Raw genomic sequence first — 14,118 nt, 5'->3', positions numbered from 1 at the left:
CGGGGGTCTGGGCCTCGCTGCTCGCCACCTCGGGGCTGCTCCTTAAATACCTCCACCACCTCTGGTGCTCCCTCGCAGGTCTGCCACCTCTCCGCTCTCTCGGGGCTCTGGGCCTCGCTGCTCGCCACCTCGGGGCTGCTCCTTAAATACCGCCGCCGCCTCTGGTGCTCCCTCGCAGGTCCACCGCCTCTCTGCTCTCTCGGGGTTCTGGGCCTCACTGCTCGCCGCCTCGGGGCTGCTCCTTAAATACTGCCGCCACCTCTGGTGCTCCCTCGCAGGTCCGCTGCCTCTCCGCTCTCTCGGGGCTCGGAATCGTAGAATGCTAGATCACAGATTCCTAGAATCCTAAACTCACAGAATCCAAGAATCACAGAATCATAGAATCACAGAATCACAGAATCCTAGAATCCTAGAATCACAGAAGCATAGAAACACAGAATCACAAAATCCTAGAATCCTAGAATCACAGAATCATAAAATCATAAAATAAGAGAATCCTAGAATGCTAGATCACAGATTACTAGAATCCTAAAATCACAGAATCCTAGAATAGCAGAATCATAGAATAACAGAATCCTGGAATCCTAGAATCACAGAATCCTAGAACCCTAGAATCATAAAATCACAGAATCGTAGAATCACAGTATCCTAGAATCATACAATCATAGAATCAAAGAATCACAGAATCATAGAATCATAGAATCAAATAATCCTGGAATCTCAAAATCCTAGAAAGCTAGAATCACATAATTGTAGAATCAGAATCCTAGAATCATAGAATCATAGAAACACAGAAACATAAATTCACAGAATCCTAGCATCTTAGAATCATAGAAACACAGAAGCATAGAATCACAGAATTACAGATTCCTAGAATCATAGAATCACAGAACCACAGATTCCTAGAATCATGGAATCACAGAAGCATGGAATCCAATAAATATAAAATCATAGAATCTCAAAATCATCGAATCCTAGAATCTTAGACTCAGAGATTCATACAATCATACAATCACAGAATCCTAAAATCATTGAAGCCCAGAATCATGAATCCAAGAATCACAGAATTCTAGATTCATAGAATCACAGAATCCTAGAATCACAGAATCATAGAAACATAGCATCACAGAAACATAAAATCATAGACTAACAGAATCTTAGATTCACAGAATCATGAATCCTAGAATCCTAGAATCAGAGAATGACAGAATCCTAGATTCATAGAATCACAGAATCCTAAAACCATAGAATCACAGAATCCTAGAATCATAGAATCACAGAATCACAGAATCATAGAATCATAGAATCAGAATGATAGTATGCTAGAATACTAATAGCATGGAATCCTAGAAACATAGCATCACAGAAACATAAATCATAGACTCACAGAATCTAGAATCATGAATACTAGAATCAGAGAATCACAGAATCCTAGAATCACAGAATCAAAGAATCCTAGATCCTAAAATCACAGAACCACAGAATCCTAGAAACCTAAAATCACAGAATCCTAGAATCCTAGAATTGCAGAAACATAGAATCCTAGAATCACAGCATCCGAGAATCATAGAATCATAGAATCACAGAATCATAGAATAACAGAATCCTGGAATCCTAGAATCACAGAATCCTACAATCACAGAACACTAGAATTGCAGAAACCTATAATCACAGAATCCTAGAATCACAGAATCCTAGAACCCTAGAATCATAGAATCACAGAATCATAGAATCACAGTATCCTAGAATCATAGAATCAAAGAATCACAGAATCATAGAATCATAGAATCAAATATTCCAAGAATCTCAAAATCCTAGAATGATAGAATCACATAATTGTAGAATCACAGAATCCTAGAATTCTAGAATTGTAGAAACATAGAAACATAAATTCACAGAATCCTAGCATCTTAGATTCATAGAAACACAGAACCATAGAATCACAGAATCATAGATTCCTAGAATCATAGAATCACAGAGGCATGGAATCCAATAATTATAAAATCATAGAATCTCAAAATCATTGAATCCTAGAATTTTAGAATCAGAGAATCATGCAATCATAGAATCACAGAATCCTAAAATCCTTGAATCCCAGAATCATGAATCCGAGAATCACAGACTCACAGAATTCTAGATTCATAGAATTTCTGAATCCTAGAATCCTAGAATCACAGAATCATAGAAACATAGCATCACAGAAACATAAAATCATAGACTCACAGAATCCTAGAATCACAGAATTTAGAATCATGAATACTAGAATCAGAGAATCACAGAATCCTAGAATCACAGGGCTAGATTTTCAGTTGCTTGCGCCAGCAGTTAGCGCCTTAAGAGAAGTGATTTTCGGGCGCTATGCGTGTAGCGCCTGGGCGCAGCGCAGTTTGCGCCCCGCCCCAAATTAAGTTGCCCGTTAGCGCCGGCGCAAAGTTCAGCGGCCGCCCGGATGCGCGCGCAGAAAATGACGTCACATCCTCGTGCAACGCCCTTTGGCCGCCCCGAATCCAAACTTCAGTCGGACCGCCCGATTGTGCGGCTGGCGTCCAGTGCGTTTGTAAAATGGAACGCAACACACCCTGGGGAGCGCAAATTAAAGGGCCCTCCTCCTGCACTATAATGGAAGGAACCAGTGTGTTGTGAATGGTGTATTTATGTTTCCGGACACCACCACCACCACCACCACCACCACCTCCACCTCCACCTCCTCCTCCTCCTCCTCCTCCTCCTCCTCCTCCTCCTCCTCCTCCTCCTCCTCCTCGTCTCCCCCCCAGACTCTGCCTTTGAAAAAAAACACATGCACCCTTCCCCTTTAAGAGCTCACTGGCACCAGAGTGTCTACCGTGCGCTGCACCCGAGCTCGGGTGTTGCGCTCTGCACCGCCGGCTTAGCGCCTAAAGATAGTAGTGGAACGCCTCTTTTAGCACTCCACCAACCTCTTAGGGCGAAGCCACTGAATTTCCGGCAACGGGGCGCTACTTTGGGGCGAGCGCTAACTTCGGGCGGGCGCTAAGGTTAGCGCCCCATAACTGTCTATACTGAAAATCTAGCCCACAGAATCAAAGAATCCTAGATCCTAAAATCACACAACCACAGAATCCTAGAAACCTAAAATCACAGAATCCTAGAATCCTAGAATTGCAGAAACATAGGCCTAGAAATTCAGTTGCGTGGACCAGCCGTTAGCGCCTTAGGAGGAGTAGATCTCGAGCGCTAGGCACTTAGCGGCCGGGTGCAGGGCGATCTGTGCCTACGCCCAACTTCAGTAGACATTTAGCGCCGGCGCAAAGTGTTTGCGCGCGCTCAGCTGCGCGCGCAGCTTATGACGTCATTTCGTCGTGCAACGCCCTTTGTGCGCCCCAAACCGGAACTTCAGTCGCGCCCGCCCAATGTGGGCGTGGCGGTGCTAAGAACTGTGAAGTGGAACGCAGCAGAGGCCCTGCGGGCCTCGGGGAGTGCTAATTAAAGGGCACTTACACTGAACTATAAAGGCCAGCCATTTTGCTGCAATGACTTTTCTGCAACGGATTTCTGGAGAGAGACCAAGGAAGAGACCTTACTGATTTGGCCCAACATAGGAGAGGTATTTTTGGCTTCTGGCCAGAGCTTGGAAATTTGCCTCATTGTGATTTCATTGTTTGCCAGTATATTATGGGGGCTGCATGGGGTTCCAACCCTCAGTTCCAGCATTATGTGCGAAGGGCTCGCAGACGCTGTGTGAGAGGGGCAGCCATGCCTAGACGCAGAGGGGGCATCAGGCGTCAGCAACGTAGGCCTTACCCACTCAGGGAATACCGCCAGCAGGTGTCCTATCTCACCATGACTGCCGCGCAGTGTGTTAAGAGGCTGCGCTTCAGAAGGGAGGTGGTTGCAGAGATCTGCCAGCTGCTTCACAGAGATCTGCGTCCACAGCTGATGTGCAGGACGTCTCTGTCGGTGGAAGTGAAGGTCACGGTGGCTCTGAACTTTTATGCAAGCGGCTCCTTCCAAGCCGCTGCTGGGGACATAGCTAACATCTCCCAGTTCGCCGTGCATCGCTGCATCCGGCAGGTCACCGATGCCCTATTCACAAGGAGACACCAATTCATCTCCTTCCCCATGACCCTGGAGAGGCAGGAGCAGCGTGCAGTCGGATTTGCGAGGATCGCGGACTTCCCCATGGTGCAGGGCGCCATTGACAGCATGCATGTGGCTTTGCGGGCACCTATCAACAATGCCGAGGATTACTGCAACCGGAAGGGCTACCATTCCCTCAATGTACAGCTGGTGTGTGACAACAGGCAGCGCATCCTAGCTGTCAATGCCCGCTTTCCAGGCAGCAGCCACGATGCATTTATCCTGCGCCAGACTACTGTGGCTGACATGTTCCAGGCACAGCCTCCCCCAAGAGGATGGCTTATCGGGGACAAAGGCTATCCTTTGTGTACATGGCTCATGACCCCGCTCTGCGCGCCCAGGACCCCTGCTGAGGAGGCATACAACGAAAGCCATCAAGCCACAAGGAACATCATAGAGCAAACGATTGGCATCCTCAAGCAACGGTTCCGCTGCCTGGATTGCTCCGGCGGATCTCTGCAGTATTCGCCGGATAGAGTCTCCCAGTTCGTCGTCGTTTGCTGCATGCTGCACAACCTGGCTATCCGCAGGACTCAGGCACTGCCACCTCACGTTGGACCACCACCTCAGGAGGAGGAGCAGGAGGACCATGAGGAGGAGGAGGAGGAGGAGGAGGAGTACCAGCCCAGGAGGGAGCCACAAGGTCCAAGGGCCGTCCGTCGGCAGCTTATTGAACGACACTTCTAGGCCCCCTGTCAGGGAATGGCTTGTGGCAATGAAGGGACATGAATGCAGCCGCTCCGCAAGCCCTCAGCCGGTTAACGCAACAACCACTTCAAACATCACACATGGACAAGCTGAATAAAGAAAAAGCTTTATTGAACAAACTCAGGGCCCTTCCCACATGAAACCCAAAAACAGACAACACCCCCAAAAAACAGTCAAACGCATGACTCACTCCCACAACCTGGGTAGGAATAACAAAACTTTTCCATCCAAATGGACTTCATCCTCGGCCTTACCAAAACAACACCCCCCATAGACAACACAACCACCCCCATATAAAAAAACATTTGGCAACACCCTCTACTTTGTGTGCCGAGAGGGCGAGTCCTTGTCCAGCCTTTTCCGGCCCCTGGCCGACCTGCTGCTCTGCCTCAACCTGGGCCCTGTGGGTGCTGCAAGGCTGGGGGAAGGCTCCTGAGGGGCACATTGCGTGACGGCAGATGCCCTTGGGGGTCGGCCTAGATGATCTCTGGCCCTCGAGGGGTCGGCTGCTGACTGCTGCAGCTGTGGCTGGGCAGCATCAGTCTCTCCAGCAGCTCGTGGCAGCTTCGCTGGGGGAGTGGCAGTGGCGGCTGCAGCAATGGGGGCAAGCTGGCTGATGCCAGGCGCTCGCTGCTCGCCTGAAACACTGGCACTCGGCCGGGCTGGCACTGCAGCAAGCGCAGAAATCTGCTGAAGGCCAGACCGCTGTGCTGCTGCAGCGCAGCGGGTGCCCTGGCGATGCCTGCCTGACACAGCGAGTGTGGCAGCAGTGAGTGCCCGTACTGCCCTGGTCTGTGCCCGCATCAGACCAGCCAGTGACTGCACGGCACCACTGATCAACTGGCCACTCGCTGCCTGTGCTGCCCTGAAGTCGTCCCGACTCGCGTGCTGTGCTGCCCTGAATTCGGCCCGACTCGCGTCCTGTGCTGCCCTCAATTCAGCCCGCCTCGCGTCCTGTGCTGCCCCGAATTGTTCGAGACCCCTGGCCTGTGCTGCCCCGAGTTGTTCGAAACCCCTGGCCTGTGAGGCCCCGAAATCGGACACACTATGAGCCAGGGACTCGATGGCCTCAGGCAACCGTGCCACAACCCCCATGAACTCAGTGTGCCGGCGATCTGAGTCCGCGGACATTTGATCGAGGAGGCGCACCTCCTGGGCGAGGACCGTCTCCGGACTGGAGGCCGGACTCTCCCTCTGGGGAGAAGGCCGCCGAGCTGCCCGACCCTTCCCGCGTGGCTGGACGCCACTGGGCCCAGCAACTACACTCCCCTGCAACACTTCCCCCCTCTGGGGAGAAGGCCGCCGAGCTGCCCGACCCTTCCCGCGTGGCTGGACGCCACTGGGCACAGGAGCTACACTCCCCTGCAACACTTCCCCCCTCTGGGGAGAAGGCCGCCGAGCTGCCCGACCCTTCCCGCGCGGCTCAACGCCACTGGGCACAGGAGCTACACTCCCCTGCAACACTTCCCCCCTCTGGGGAGAAGGCCGCCGAGCTGCCCGACCCTTCCCGCGTGGCTCGACGCCACTGGGCACAGGAGCTACACCCCCCTGCAACACTTCCCCCTGCCTCTCCTCCAGGGAAGACGTGTCCCCTCCATTGACATCCCCTGGCGCGGATGAGGGTTCCCCCGATGGGCCGCCTTCCTCTTTCTCCTCCTTGTCCTCCTCTTCCGAGGGACTGTCACTGGCAGCTTCAGGGACCTCCTCCTCACCAGCTGAAAGCAGGAAGGCACAAGAGTAGCTTTAGAGTGAGGACAGGGCGTCAGCGAGGGAGGCATGAGTGGTGGCATTCAGCGCATTGGTCGGACAGTGGCAAAGGATGTAGTTCTGAAGTGCAAGGGGAACGAGAGAGGTCCAAAAGGTCATGTCCTTACCATTGGGGCCCAGCACAGGGTCAGCATCTCCACATGCAACGGGGCCAATCAGCCGGCCACCCATGAGTCGACCCACGCGCTCCTCCAGGTCACTGAGCTACTGGAACTGGGGACGGCCTCCCCCAGTGACAGTCTGGCTCCTCAGATTCTGGGCCAGCTTGGCCTGCAAGAGAAAGGACGGCCTCTAAGTACAGTGTGGTGCCCTGTTGTTGTGTGCACTGCCTCCCATGGTCGAATAGCTTGGCCAGTGTGGTGCCCTGTTGCTGTATGCACTGCCTCCCATGGTCGAATAGCTTGGCCAGTGTGGTGCCCTGTTGCTGTATGCACTGCCTCCCATGGTTGAATAGCTTGGCCAGTGTGTAAAGTGCAGAAAGTGCAATTGATGTTCATGCCAGTACCATAGCTGCTGGATGAGGGCTGGCCATTAGGGCTTTGAGGTCCCTTTGCCCATAATGTGAGGTGCACATGCAAGGATGAGGAGGATACTGGAAAGGGTACTCACCCTGACAATCCGAGTGAGGTCGTTAAACTTTTTCCGGCATTGGACAGCAGTCCTGGGGACATCGCAGGTGGCTGTGACCCTCTGGGCGATATCCCTCCAGGCTCTCCTGTACACCCTGGTGGCAGGCTTCTTGCCACTGTCCGGGAACAAGATATGGCGTCTCCTCTCCAAAGCCCTAACCAGCACCTTTAAACCACGGGCAGAGAAGCGCTGCGCTCGCTCACGGGAACTCTGCATCCTTCCTGGCGCTATTTCTCTCCAGCAGCAGTGTTTAGGCCTAGCTGGAGGGCTGCAGTATCCAGGGCGTGGCAGCAGACCAAGTCGACCCTTCCCCCTTTCAGAGCTGGCCGGCGCCAGGGTGTCTGCTCTCAATCAAGACATGACCGCACCTGCGCTGCGCCTGGCCTCGGCGGTATCAGTCTGCACCGCCGGCTTAGCGCCTAAAGATAGCCGTGCATCGCCAGTTTTAGCGCTCGAGCAAACTCCTTGGCTAAAGCTACTGAATATCGGTGAAGTGGCCTCCACTTTCCGGCGGGCGCAAACTTTAGCGGCCGCCCGACTTTACCGCCCCAAAAGTGGCTATTCTGAATTTCTAGGCCATAGAATCCTAGAATCACAGCATCCGAGAATCATAGAATCATAGAATCACAGAATCATAGAATAACAGAATCCTGGAATCCTAGAATCACAGAATCCTAGAATCACAGAACACCAGAATTGCAGAAACCTATAATCACAGAATCCTAGAATCACAGAATCCTAGAGCCCTAGAATCATAGAATCACAGAATCATAGAATCACAGTATCCTAGAATCATAGACTCAAAGAATCACAGAATCATAGAATCATAGAATCAAATATTCCTAGAATCTCAAAATCCTAGAATGATAGAATCACATAATTGTAGAATCACAGAATCCTAGAATTCTAGAATCGTAGAAACACAGAAACATAAATTCACAAAATCCTAGCATCTTAGATTCATAGAAACACAGAACCATTGAATCACAGAATCACAGATTCCTAGAATCATAGAATCACAGAGGCATGGAATCCAATAATTATAAAATCATAGAATCTCAAAATCATTGAATCCTAGAATTTTAGAATCAGAGAATCATGCAATCATAGAATCACAGAATCCTAAAATCCTTGAATCCCAGAATCATGAATCCGAGAATCACAGACTCACAGAATTCTAAATTCATAGAATTTCTGAATCCTAGAATCCTAGAATCACAGTATCATAGAAACATAGCATCACAGAAACATAGAATCATAGACTCACAGAATCCTAGAATCACAGAATCATGAATCCTAGAATCCTAGAATCAGATAATCACAGAATCCTAGATTCATAGAATCACAGAATCCTAAAACTATAGAATCACAGAATCCTAGAATCCTAGAATCATAGAATCACAGAATCATAGAATCATAGAATCACAGAATGATAGTATCCTAGAATACTAGTAGCACAGAATCCTAGAAACATAGCATCACAGAGACACAGGCCTAGAAATTCAGTATAGCCACTTTTGGGGCGGTAAAGTCGGGCGGACGCTAAAGTTTGCGCCCGGCGCAAAGTCGATGGCACTTCGCCGATATTCAGTAGCTTCGCCCTAAGAGGTTGCTTGAGCGCTAAAACTGGCGGTGCAGAGGGATAGCGCCGAGGCTGCACGCAGCGCAGGTGCAGTCATTTCTTGATTGACAGCAGACACCGTGGCGCCGGCCAGCTCTTAAAGGGGGAAGGGTCGACTTGCTCTGCTGCAACGGCCTGCACACTGCAGCCTTCCAGCTAGGCCTGAACACTGCTGGTGATCAGAAGGAGCCATGGCAACGGTACAGAAGGCCCGTGAGCGTGCCCTGCGCTTCTCAGCCCATGACTTGAAGGTGATGGTGAGGGCCTTGGAGAAGAGACAGCACATCTTGTTCCCGGACACTGGCAGGAAGCCTCCAACCAGCATCTATAGGAAAGCCTGGAGGGAGGTCGCCCGCTGGGTGTCGGCCACCGGCGATGCCCCCAGGGACAATGTCCAATGCCGGAAGAAGTTTAATGACCTGACCAGGATTGTCAGGGTGAGTACCCTTTCCAGTCTCCTCCTCATCCTTGCATGTACACCTGACATGATGGGCAAAGGGACCTGAAAGCCCTAATGGCCAGCCCTCAGCCAGCAGCTATGGGACAGTCATGAACATCAATTGCACATTCTGCACTTTACACCATGGGAGGCAGTGCACACCACATCAGGGCTACACACTGGCCAAGCTATTCCACCATGGGAGGCAGTGCACACCACAACAGGGCTACACACTGGCCAAGCTATTCCACCATGGGAGGCAGCGCACACCACATCAGGGCTACACACTGGCCAAGCTATTCCACCATGGGAGGCAGCGCACACCACATCAGGGCTACACACTGGCCAAGCTATTCCACCATGGGAGGCAGTGCACACCACATCAGGGCTGCACACCGTACTTACAGGCCGTGCTTTCTCTTGCAGGCAAAACTTGCCAACAACCGAAGGCACCAGGAGCAGACCGGGGGAGGCCGCCCCCAGATCCAGGAGCTCACTCCCCTGGAGGAGCGCGTGGGTCACCTCATGGGACCCTGGGTGATTGGGCCCGTCGCCTGTGGAGATGCCGACCCTCTTCTGGGCCACAATGGTATGGACATCACCTTTTGGACCTCTCTCGTCGCACTTGCGCATCCGAGCTACCTCCTTTGCCATTGTCCGACCAATGCGCTGAATGCCACCAGTCATGCCTCCCTCGCAGACGCCCTCTCCTCACTCTAAAGCTACTCTTGTGCCTTCCTGCTTTCAGCTGGTGATGAGGAGCTCCCTGAAGCTGCCAGTGACAGCCCCTCCAAGGAGGAGGAGGAGGAGGAACAGGAAGGCGGACCATCAGGGCAGCAGTCAGGTGCGGCTGCAGATGCCGAAGTAGTGGACACGTCTTCCCTGGAGGAGAGCCTGGAGGAAGTGTCGGAGGGGAGTGGAGCTGCTGGGACCAGTGGCGTCCAACAACCCAGGAGGGCTGCGGTTGGTCCGCGGCCTTCCCCCCAGAGGGGGAAGGATCGGAGGGGAGTGCAGTTGCTGGGCCCAGTCGCCGCCGGCAACGTGGCAAGGGTCGGGCAGCTCTGCCCCCTGCTCCCCAGCGGGAGAGTCCGGACTCCAGTCCGGCCACCTTCAACTCAGAGGAGGTGCGCCACCTCGATCAAATGGCCCAGGATTCGGATCGCCGGCACACCGAGCTGATGGGGGTAGTGGCACGGATGCCTGAGGCCATCGAGTCCCTGGCTAGTAGTGTGCGTGAGTTCGGGGCCTCACATGCCGCGAGTGGCCGGCTGATCAGTGATGCCGTCCAGACAGTGGCTGCTCTGTTGCGGTCGCAGACCAGGGCAACAGGGGCACTGACTGCTGCCACACGCGCTGCGTCAGCCAGGCATTGCTGGACACCCGCCGCGCTGCAGCAGCACAGCGGGCTGCCCTTCGGCAGATTGGTGCGCATGCTGCAGTGCGGGCCCGTGCGAGTGCCAGAGTGGCACATCACCAGCCAGGGCCGACCATCCGCCAGATTGCACACATTCCTCCAGCCGTCACCGCCACTCCCCCAGTGGCGCCTCAATGGCAAGCGGCTGCGAATGATGTTGGCCAGGCACAGCTGCGCCAATCACCAGCCGGACCCTCGAGGGGCAAACCCCGTCTAGGCCGCCCCCCAAGGGCATCTGCCGGAAGGACATCTAACCCTCAGGAGCCTTTCCCCGGCCTCGCAGCAGCCACTGGGCAGAGCTTGCGGAGGAGCAGGAGGCCGGGCAGGGGCCCCAAAAGGCTCGACAAGGTCTCGCCCTCGCGGCCCAAGAAATAGACGGTGTGGCCAAGTGTTATTTTATATGGCGATGCCTATGTTTCTTTTGGCCATGGTTGTTTTGTTTCTGGGGATGTTTTTTGGGTTAAGGCCGAGGATGAAGGCCATTTTTGAACAAATGTTCAGTTATTCCTCCCCAGGTTGTGGGAGTGAGTCATTTGATGTACTGTTTTTTGGGGCCGTTTAATGTTTCTGGGTTTCATGTGTGAAGGGGTTTCATTGGTCTAAAATAAAGATTTCTCTTTATTCAGACAGTGTCCATGTTTGTTGCTGTAAGTGTTTGTTGCCTTCGCCGGCTGAGGGCTTGCGGAGCGGCTGCGTTCATGTTCCTTCATGGCCACAAGGCATTCCCTGACAGGGGGCTTAGAAGTGACGTTCAATAAGCCGCCGACGGACGGCCCTTGGACCTTCTCGCTCCCTCCTGGGATGGTACTCCTCCTCCTCCTGCTCCTCCTCCTCATGCTGCTCCTGATCCTCCTCCTGAGGTGGTGGTCCAACGTGAGGTGGCAGTGCCTGAGTCCTGCGGAGAGCCAGGTTGTGCAGCATGCAGCAAACAACGACGAATTGGGACACTCGGTCCGGGGAATACTGCAGAGATCCGCCGGAACGATCCAGGCAGCGGAACCGCTGCTTGAGGATGCCAATTGTTTGTTCGATTATGTTCCTGCTCGCTTGATGACTCTCGTTGTATGCCTCTTCAGCAGGGGTCCTGGGCGCGCGGAGCGGGGTCATGAGCCAGGTACACAAAGGATAGCCTTTGTCCCCGAGAAGCCATCCTCTTGGGGGAGGCTGTGCCTCGAACATGTCATGCACAGTTGTCTGCCGCAGGATAAAGGCATCGTGGCTGCTGCCTGGAAAGCGGGCATTGACAGCTAGGATGCGCTGCTTGTGGTCACACACCAGCTGCACATTGAGGGAATGGTAGCCCTTCCGGTTGCGGTAATCCTCGGCATGCTCCACAGGTGCCCGCAAAGCAACATGCGTACAGTCAATGGCGCCCTGCACCAAGGGGAAGGCCGCGAATCTTGCAAATCCCAGTGCACGCTGATGCTGCCTCTCCAGGGCCATGGGGAAGGAGATGAATTGGCGTCTCCTTCTGAAAAGGGCATCGGTCACCTGGCGGATGCAGCAATGCACGGCGAACTGGGATATGTTAGCTATGTCCCCAGCAGCGGATTGGAAGGAGCCGGTGGCATAGAAGTTCAAGGCCACCGTCACCTTCGCCTCCACCGACAGAGACGTCCTGCTCCTGAGCTTTGGACGCAGATCTCTGCGAAGCAGATGGCAGATCTCTGCAACCACCTCCTTTCGGAATCTCAGCCTTTTTACACATCTCGCGCCACTCATGTTGAGGTTGGTGCGCTGCTGGCGGTATGCCCTGACTGGGTAAGGCCTATGTTGCCGACGCCTGTTGCCCCCTCTGCGTCTAGCCAGGGCTGCCCCTCTCACACCGCGTCTGCGAGCCCTACGGACATGACGCTGAAACTCAGCGTTGGCACCCCATGCAGCCCCCTTAATATGCTGCCAAACAGTCAAATATACAAGAGGCCACTTGCAACGCTCTGGCCTGAAGCCAAAAATACCTGAGCTAGTGTGGGCCCAAACCAGAAAGCTGTCTTCCTTGGTCTCTCTCCAGAAATCCGTTGCACAAGAGTGTTTGCTGCAAAATGGCTACCCTTTATAGTGCAGGGTAAGTGCCCTTTAATTTACGCTCCCCAGGTCCCGCGTCAGCTCTGTTGCGTTCCACTAAACAAGCGTGCGGGCCGCCGGCCACACAATGGGGCGGTCCCACTGAAGTTCTGGATTGGGCGCGCAAAGAGCGTTGCACGAGGATATGACGTCATTTTCTGCGCGCGCAGGTGAGCGCGTGCTAAACTTTGCGCCGGCGCTAAATGTGTACTTAATTTGGGGTGAGGCGCAGATCGCGCTGCGCCCGGACGCTACACGCATAGCGCCCAAAATTCACTTCTCTTAAAGCGCTAACGGCTGGCGCAACCAACTGAATTTCTAGGCCACAGAATCATAGACTCACAGAATCCTAGAATCACAGTATCATTAATTTGAGAATCCTAGAATCATGAATACTAGAATCAGAGAATCACAGAATCCAAGAATCACAGAATCAAAGAACCCTAGAATCCTAAAATCACAGAACCACAGAATCCTAGAATCCTAAAATCACAGAATCCTAGAATCACAGAATCATGAATCCTGGAATCCTAGAATCATGAATCCTAGAATCAGAGAATCACAAAATCCTAGATTCATAAAATCACAGAACCACAGAATCCTAGAATCCTAAAAGCACAGAATTACAGAATCATAGAATCATAGAATCACAGCACCCCAGAATTCTAGTATCATAGAATCACACAATCATAGAATAACAGAATCCTAGAATCACAGAATCCTAGCATCTTAGAATCATAGAAACACAGAACCATAGAATCACAGAATCACAGAATCCTAGAATCACAGAATCCAATAATTATAAAATCATAGAATCACAAAATTATAGAATCCTAGAATCTAAGAATCACAGAATCATACAATCATAGAATCACAGAATCCTAGAACCCTTGAATCCCAGAATCCCATATCCTAGAATCACAGACCCACAGAATTCTCCATTCATAGAATCACAGAATCCTAGAACGCTAGGTCACAGAATCCTAGAATCACAGATTCCTAGAATCATAGAATCACTAAATCAGAGAATCCTAGAATCCTAGAATCATAGAATAATAGAATCACAGAATGATAGCATCATAGAATCCCAGTAGCACAGAATCCTAGAAACATAGCATCACAGAAACATAGAATCATAGAATCACAGACTCCAAGAATCCCAGAATTACATAATCACAGAATTCTGCAATAATAGAATCACAGTTTCCTAGAAGCCTAGTAATCAAAATCATAGAATCGCAGAATCACAGAATAACAGAATCATAGAATCACAGCATCTTAGTATCATAGAATCATAGACTCCCAGAATCACAGAATAATAGAATCCAAGAATCATAGATTCCTATAATCACAGTATAT

Source organism: Somniosus microcephalus, chromosome 1 (assembly GCF_052327205.1).
Source record: "Somniosus microcephalus isolate GS21.2 chromosome 1, FLI_Smic_1.0, whole genome shotgun sequence".
Lineage (NCBI taxonomy): Eukaryota > Metazoa > Chordata > Chondrichthyes > Squaliformes > Somniosidae > Somniosus > Somniosus microcephalus.
Note: the sequence above shows the minus strand (reverse complement) of the source record.